We start from the raw sequence: 8,677 nt of genomic DNA, 5'->3' as shown, positions 1-8,677 counted from the left end.
AGCGGCAAAGAAGTTCATCACCAGGGTGAAGAATCTACGCGATCAGATGACTGCGATTGTATCACCATCACCAGTGAGAATCTAGCATGAAGGTGCATACCGATTCTCCCACCAAAGTACGACGGTCTTGTTACGGCACTGAATACGTAGAATAGAAATCTGCCCCTCAACTTTGAGGATTTCAGCGCGATGCTTCTGGAGGAGGAGATGCGTCAAAAGACAAGGACTGGAGAAGATTCGACTTTCTAGACCAGATCAAAGAAAGGTAAGGGTAAGGACTCTCGTAACCCATCTTCTTCTGATGATAAAAAGAGAAAGAAGAAGATCAAGTGCTTCTATTGCAACAAGGCAGGGCACAAGCAGAATGAGTGCCGAAAGAAGATTACAGATGAGAAGAACGGAGTAAAGAAAGAGTCCAGCAACAGCGAACAGGCAGTACCAATAGAGCTGTTCATCGCAATTGAGGAGATTTGCACGGAGGCAGTTCATGTACCTGCGGATGAACCGTGGATCATTCACAGTGGTGCATCATGCCACATGACCAGTCGGAAGGATTGGTATACCTCTCTACAGCCGGTAGGGAATGACATCCTGGTAGCAGTCAGCAATGATGCAAAATGTCCAGCAAAAGGAAAAGGTACGATTGCTCTCAAGTCAAATGGAGTTGTAAAATAGTTGTCCGATGTTCTTTATGTGCACGATATCAAGAGGAACTTGTTGTCCATTTCCGCGATCACGGATCGGGACCTCAAAGTTCAATTCGATAAGAATGGTGCACATATTTTGGATCTTCAAGGGAAGGTCATTGGTAAAGGTACACGGCACAACAACATTTATGAACTCTCAGCTTTTAGTGCTCGAGCAGATGTGAAGAACACTAAGCTGTGGCATGAGAGGTTTGGTCATCTAAACCTTAGTTCTTTGAAGGAGATGCATAAAAGTAGAATGATTGTAGACCTACCAGAAATTTCAGATCTGCTCGATGTATGTGAAGCTTGCATGATGGGCAAGCAGCATCGGCATCCCTTTCCTAAAGAGGCCAGCAGGGCAAAGGCTCCTCTAGAGCTCGTTCACACGGATCTCTGCAGAAAGATGGAGATGTAAGCTTTGGGTGGTTTCTACTGCTTCATGACGCTGATCGACGACTATAGTAGAAGGATATGGATATACTTCCTGAAGACTAAAGACAAGGCTTTTAGTAGGTTCAAGGAATGGCATGTAATGGTCAAGAAAGAAACGGGAAGGTGAAGAAGTTGAGATCAGACAGAGGTGGAGAGTTCACATCAACTGAATTTGAAAGTTACTACAAAAGTCAGGGAATCAAGAGGCAAAAATCCCCGCCACATACATCACAGCAAAATGGAGTAGCAGAACGCAAGATGCGCATCATCTGTGAAATGGGCCGGAGTATGATGAAAGGGAAAGATTTGCCAAAGTCTTTCTGGGCTAAAGCATGTAACACTGCAGTTTACATCCTGAATCGTAGCTACACGAAGGCTGTGAAGGGGATGACTCCACTGCAAGCCTTTTCTGGTAAGAAACCTTCAGCTGCACATTTCAGAGTTTTTGGATGTGACTGTTTTGTGCATGTCCCTGATACTACCAGGACCAAATGGGAACCGAAGAGCTGGAAGTGTATTTTCTTGGGCTACAGCGAAGAGGCGAAGGGTTACCATCTCTATAACCCTGTTACCAAGAAGGTAATTGTAAGTCACGATGTGGTCTTCTTAGAACAGCCGCATCAATTGGAGGAGGATGCTTCCTTCCCAAACAACCAGGACCAAGATATCCATCCAGTACCGCCACCAATAGCAGACCGAACTCTCCCAACGGTGCTTGGGAGGATTCAAGACAAAGAAGATGAAGAAGAGCCTACAGAAACACAACGGCAACGGCCATTCCCAAAGTGGGTAAAGCAGCTTTTGGATGGCAAAGAACCTCCAACCATTGAGGAGGAACCATCCGAACACCACCGGTCCAAGAGATTAGAGGAGCAAAGAAGGGCGCAGGAACACTTGGTCAACTATGCTTTGATGACAGAAGTGATCCGTGCTAATGAACCCAAGTGTCTTGAAGAGGCACAGGGCGATGATAGGTGGATGGAGGCTATGTAGTCGGAGTATGGCTCCATAATGAAGAACAACACTTGGGACCTTGTGGATTGACCACCAAAACGCAAGGTATTCGGAACCAAGTGGGTGTACAAGACCAAGTACAAGTCCGACGGCACGTTGGATAAGTACAAGGCTCGGCTCATGGCAAAAGGATTTGCACAGGTACATGGTTTTGATTATCAGGATACTTTTGCTCCCACAGCTCGACTAACCACAATTCACAGTGTTTTGGCTTTAGCTGCCTAGGGAAGTTGGCCCATGTTTCAGATGGATGTGAAATCCGCCTTTCTGAATGGAGATCTCAAGGAGGAGGTATACGTGGAACAACCACCAGGTTTTGAGATCCCCGGTTTAGAAGGTAAAGTCTGCAAACTGAGGAAGGCACTTTACGGGCTGAAATAGGCCCCACGAGCATGGTACCAGCGAATTGATGCCTACTTTTTGCAAAACGGGTTTAGGAGGAGCCCATCTGATGCAAATTTGTATATCTTCAGAGAAGGAGGCAGGTGTATGATCGTGGTCCTTTATGTGGATGACCTTGTCATAACAGGGAACCATGAAGAGAAGATCTCACAGACAAAGCATTTGCTAGGAAGAGAGTTTGAAATGACAAACCTCGAACTGATGCATTTCTATTTGGGGATTAAAGTTTGGCAGGAGCCGAAACAGATCTTCATTTCACAACTAAAGTATGCTGGAGAGATACTGAAGGCATTTGGCATGGCTGAGTGCAAGAGAGTTGGTACCCCTATGGAGGTTGACGCGAAGCTCTCAAACAAGGATTCATCACCACTGGTGGACGAAGCAAAGTACAGAAGGCTTGCGGGCAGCTTGATTTACCTGTAGACACACGGTCGGACATCAGTTTTGCGACTGGTGTACTAAGCAGGTTTTCCAATAAGCCCCGGGAGAACCATTGGAGGGCAGGGATGTGGGTGCTGAAATACATCAAAGGCACACTTGATTATGGCATCACCTATACCAAGGGCAACATCTTGACCGGATTCTATGACTCGGATTGGGCAGGAGACGTGGACAGCAGGAGATCAGTGACAGGGTACTGTTTCTCACTTAGATCTGGAGTTGTGTCATGGGTCAACAAGAAGCAACCCACAGTTGCTCTTTCTTCTACCGAGGCCGAGTACAAATCTGCATGCTTTGCTTCTTGCGAGGCAGTGTGGTTGAGGAGGATTTTGGGCGACATGGGTGCAGTGCAGAACATGCCTACGCAGTTATCATGTGACAATCAGAGTTGCATGGCGATTACAAAGAACCCGATGTTCCACGCTCGCACAAAACACATTGAGATTCAATATCACTTTGTACGTGAGCTTATCATGGATGGAGAGGTCGACTTGGTGTATTGTCCGACTACAGAGAATGCTGTAGACATCTTCACAAAGGCTCTTGGAAGAGGCTTGCTGGAGAGGCATCTTCATCGACTTGGCATTGGGCCGAAAAAGTAAGTTCACTTGTGGGTGGACATTGAGGGGGGGTGTTAGATATCAATGCTCCACTCTCGTGTAACTACGCAGGAACCAACTAACTCTACTTGTAAGCCCCCCATATGAGGAGAAGGCATTTGAGTAGCTCGGTTATCCGGTAGGTCCTAGTTTGGACACCAGCAGATGGGGGCCATGTGTGGCCTGATGGCTAGACGGCTTCAGATAGAGTTGGCACACCGCCAACTAGGCTACATGCAAGTGCGGGAAGGCATCCCTTGATTGACCGCACTGAGGGTAGATGGAGCATTTCCCGGGGTAGCCCACTCTCAAGTTGCGGGGTCCGTTTGGAGCTTCAGATGATCTCGGATGGCTCTGGGCTGAACGCACAGCGTAGGTTAGTTGCTCTATTTTGCGCACCGATTCTATCTTATGGTCGGTGGCCTATTTTCAGATCGACCCCCAGTCGACCATTTTGGGCAAACTGGGTCGGTCACCCGATTGAGCCTAACCGACTACGACTAGTGGCTATATAAGAGCAAGCCCGTGAAGCCCATTTCATCACTGGCTACAACAACCGTGATTCCTTAGCATCCAGCCTCCGTCTTCTATTGTTTCCAGCACGCCATCGAAGCTTCTTTCACAGGAGTGCACAGTTGGGAGGCAGTGCCATCTATTGTATCAGTTTTATAGTAATCAAATTTTTTATTCTCCATACTATCTTGTTTTCTCTCTTGCGTACGAGATGCTGTTATCTATTGAGCACAGACGTTGTATTATTTTCTTACAATATGTTCCTACTAAAACTGAACACTACTTGTTGTGCTCTAGGCCAAATTCGTGTTGGACCAAGAGTTCCATAACTATAATGATCAGGTTTCACAACTGCAGGCAGAACTTGAAGACCACATTAGGGATGCAGGGATGTGTACCAAAAAGGTGTACCAATTCTGGGGTTGACCTGCAAGCACAACTCCTACCATCTCTGTTCCTTGTTAAAGAAGAACCCTCAGTTTAAAGAGCCTCCTCTGGCACAATGTTCCTATGTCACACTGCTCCTTTGTTACCAGGTCAATAGTAGCAATTTTTGTTTTTTCTACCTTGACAAGGAGAAATCCTAGTCTCAGAATAAGAGATGCAAGCAACCTTTCCTATCAACAAATGGAGCAGTGCCTGATATCAAAGCACTACTGGATCATACCAATGAATCTGAGCTTTTGCTCCTATCCTTTGTGGATACTAGATCTTTGTTTTTCTCCTCTGAGCAGTGGAATTTTTGTATGCATACTAGATCTTGCTCTTTAGAGGAGAACATATTTCTTTGCCAAAAAAAAAAGATACAACTCTATTCTTAACTTTTCAACGCTTCAAGTCAGATAGCTTTGCATAATATGAATCAATTCAAAGCTCATGCCTATTGACATAATAAAAACCCTTATGCCATTTGTTTGAACAAGTAGCAGCACTCCAATTGATTACCCTTCTAAAGGACCCAAACAAACTAGAAAACCCAATATGAGTTTCTAAAGGAAGCCATGTCACAATTATAATCTAAAGATATAGTGTCTTCAACATACTTATGTTAAATCATTTATACATTCATTTCAACCCTTTAAATAAGCTAGTGACAACATGTAAAGTTTAGCGCTGCTATAATTTTTTGAGATCGTTGTAGAAGAGTATAATTTTCACCAAGATGTAAATATTGATGTTGTGATCATTGTAAAAGAGTTTATAATTTATTGGCAACAACAAATAGGTAGCTTTGACAATATAATACAAAACACCAGGAGTTAAAAGAAATGTTTAGAGTCATAACAATGGATCTTGGCTATCTTGTGGTAAAATAGTGGATATCGATTGCTACAAGCTATAAAGGAGACATACTAACAATCTCATACTTATATCAACAAGTTCTAGAGCTAAGGACACCTTTTAGTATTCTAAGCTAAAAGCATGTAAAATTTTGTAGCTAGCTATTAAACTAGAATTCTTGTTCACATTGAATTTTCCCCCCCTCTTTAGCATAGGCAAACTGTATGTGGCTGATTATGAAATGAAATGTAAAGTAATGGAATTCAAAAAACTATTCACTTGTGATCATTCATGAAATTATTTATGTGCACATGTTTCCAACTCTTAGCAATGTGTAATAATCTCCATAATTCAAATCCTTAATAAAACTCTAATGATGTAAATGAAAGAAAATTCATGAGTGAAAATTCAAAAGACCATTTAAATTTTAAAATATAAAAATATAATATACTCAAGTTCAAAATCATATGTTATTCAAGACCATCTTCTTCCATTGAAATGATGTGGGAATTGTCTAGATTTGAGTTCAGGAGCGAATTTAGTTTACCATTTTGGACAGAGTCAAACTATGGGGGAAGAAATGTATGTGTGGGCATAAATTGGGGCATACAATAGTGTACCTTTCTTAATTTGTGCTTGCATGGACAAGGGCCGAAAAAAAGAGGGGATGAGTGTGAAACTAGTGCAATAATTCATGGTGTAAATTGAGGCAAGATGGCATTACCATCTTACTCAATTTGTGCCTATGCATAGATTCCTCTTGCTAGAGATTTTTCTTTGTTGAATTGGTAGATTGGCTATACTTTTTGCTCCTAAAATTGGATTAAATTGTTTTACATCACCTTAATGAGATCAATATGACCTACAACGTGGTATGGATAACAAGAGAGATTGTAATAAAAGTTCTCGAAATTTCAAGATTTTGATTAGCATATTTATAATATATGTAGATAGCACATGTAAATTATTTCTTATGTCATATGAGCATGGTAGATGGCACCATAAGCTATAGTATATGCATCTAGACACACATAAAATTCCAATCCTGAAGTCATGCAATATTCATTTTTAATCATTTGTAAACCATCTCATTTTCAATTCATGTATATCATTGTCAATATAGTCCATAAAAATTCTTTTTTTGAACTCGTGGTCTATATATGTACCTATCCATCCCTTTACTTTTGCATGGAGTCTTATAAAATGTGCATTTTCACATCATGGTCTTTGAGTTCTAAAAATGGTTGTGCTCATTCCTCATTCCATAGAAAGCAAGTTTATTTTCTTGTTAATTCATAAAGTGGCTTACTGACTCTAGTAAAATCCTTAGTGAATTGCATGTAGTAGCTAGTCAAAATAATGAGTGATCAAAGATTATGCAAAGTGATAGGCTTAAGAATATCTTTGGTAGCCTCAATCTTGGATATCTCGACCATTACAACTTCTTTGAAAATGGTTTCGCTGAGTATGCCCAACTTACACAAATCACATAATTTGAAGTGAACCCCTTGATTAAATAGGGCATCCTAACTTGCATATGATATTCTCACAAAAGAATCTTGATGTTTTGTTGTCTCTTAAAGCCTTTGCTTAAGACCATTTGGGTACATACTCGGTGGCCACAATGATGTAGTTATTCCCACTTGGATGCATTGCAACATTGAATGGACCTATGAAATCTAAGCCCAACTATTGAAAGGGTTCCCATGGCTATGTGGGATTGAGTGGCATATGATATTCAACCTTTAGTTTACCCACTTGCTAGCCTTTATCACACCTTTTGTAATGCTTTGTTACATTTGCATATATTGTACTCCACCACAACCTAGCATTCAATATCCTCCTCATTGTGGCTTTCGTTGAGAAATGGCCTCTTTGCACTCGTTGGATGACCTGCAACCACCATTACTATCATCTTGTTATGTGGAAGGTTGCATCTTTGTAGGATCATATCATAAAGGTTTTTGTGATCCATGTATAGTTCTAGAATTTAAGTGCATTCTTTCACCTCTCATCTGTTGAAGCACTATAAAGGAATATTGATGTGGGGAGATACTAAATGATTTCTTCGTGCTTGTCTTCACACATCGACACAACAAAACAACCTTGCATTGGGGGTATCTTATCATCGACATCCTCTTTGGATCTTTGATCTTTAGTGTGAGATTAATAATCTACCCCACGATGAGATGAATCCAGGGGGAACCAAGCTCATGAATTATCTTGAAAATGAACTCCTGCATGATAGAAGCATCCACTTATCATCTAAGTTTCATAAATGTTTTATTAATCGATTATAACAATGCTCAATGATCCATAAAGAAGATGAAATAATTGCCTAGCAAGAAAGGATTGCCTAGCAAATAGTGCCAAAACCTTTGAACATTGTGTGTCATTCCTAGGTCTTTTCATTTAGTTATGGAGTATTTATTTTCTACAATTGATAACATTTGTCTTGCAAAAGAGATTGGGTCATCCACGTTCCCTTCATATTGAATCATAATTGACCCAATTGCAATCCCCAATGCATGTGCATGCTCCCTTCGGATTGAATCAAAATTGATCAAATTGCCATCCCCAATGCATCAACATGCACATGCAAAATCTTGTTCCAATAGGTTTTGTGAGTATTAGTGATTTCACTACAATCTCTTATAGAATTTGAAAATGATTCGACTCATTCATTGTTCCATTTGAACTTTATTTCTTGCATTGTATGTTGTTATGCAGTAGTTTGGCCACTTAGCTAGCTTCTTGATGAACCTCTTATAGAGACTTAGAAATCTTGCAAACAAGAAAGCTTGCTTCCATACAATGGCTCTATCTTCTAAATGGCATCAATCTTTATTTTCTCCATCATGATCCCTTCACTCAAAAATGTACATCAACAATGCCCTTGAAGAGAAAAAAGACACACACTTGCAAGGATTAAGGGAGCCTCAATTCGAGAATACCTGGGCATTAGGGGAAAACCCTAACCCTAATGCTAAGGGGTTCTCATGTATATATTCATGATTATGTTCAATACAACATGATGTATAAGTAGCTATATCGTGTGCACTCCTCTCTCTCTCTCTCTCTCTCTCTCTCTCTCTCTCTCTCTCTCTCTCTCTCTCTATCATGGTTTCTTCACATAAAGACAAAGCTTGAAACCAAACATGCAAGCATCAAGGAGACTAATAACACATATTTCACTAATTTTAGACTACTATGCTCTCCAAAACTCATTTTATATGCACTTTTCAAGAAAATTTGAATAAATTTAGAATCCTCTAAATTGAAAAAGACTCCTCTACATAACATAAA

Source organism: Dipteris shenzhenensis, chromosome 15, assembly GCF_047967505.1.
Source record: "Dipteris shenzhenensis isolate YYH24624 ecotype China chromosome 15, Dip_SZ_1.0, whole genome shotgun sequence".
NCBI lineage: Eukaryota > Viridiplantae > Streptophyta > Polypodiopsida > Gleicheniales > Dipteridaceae > Dipteris > Dipteris shenzhenensis.
Note: the sequence above shows the minus strand (reverse complement) of the source record.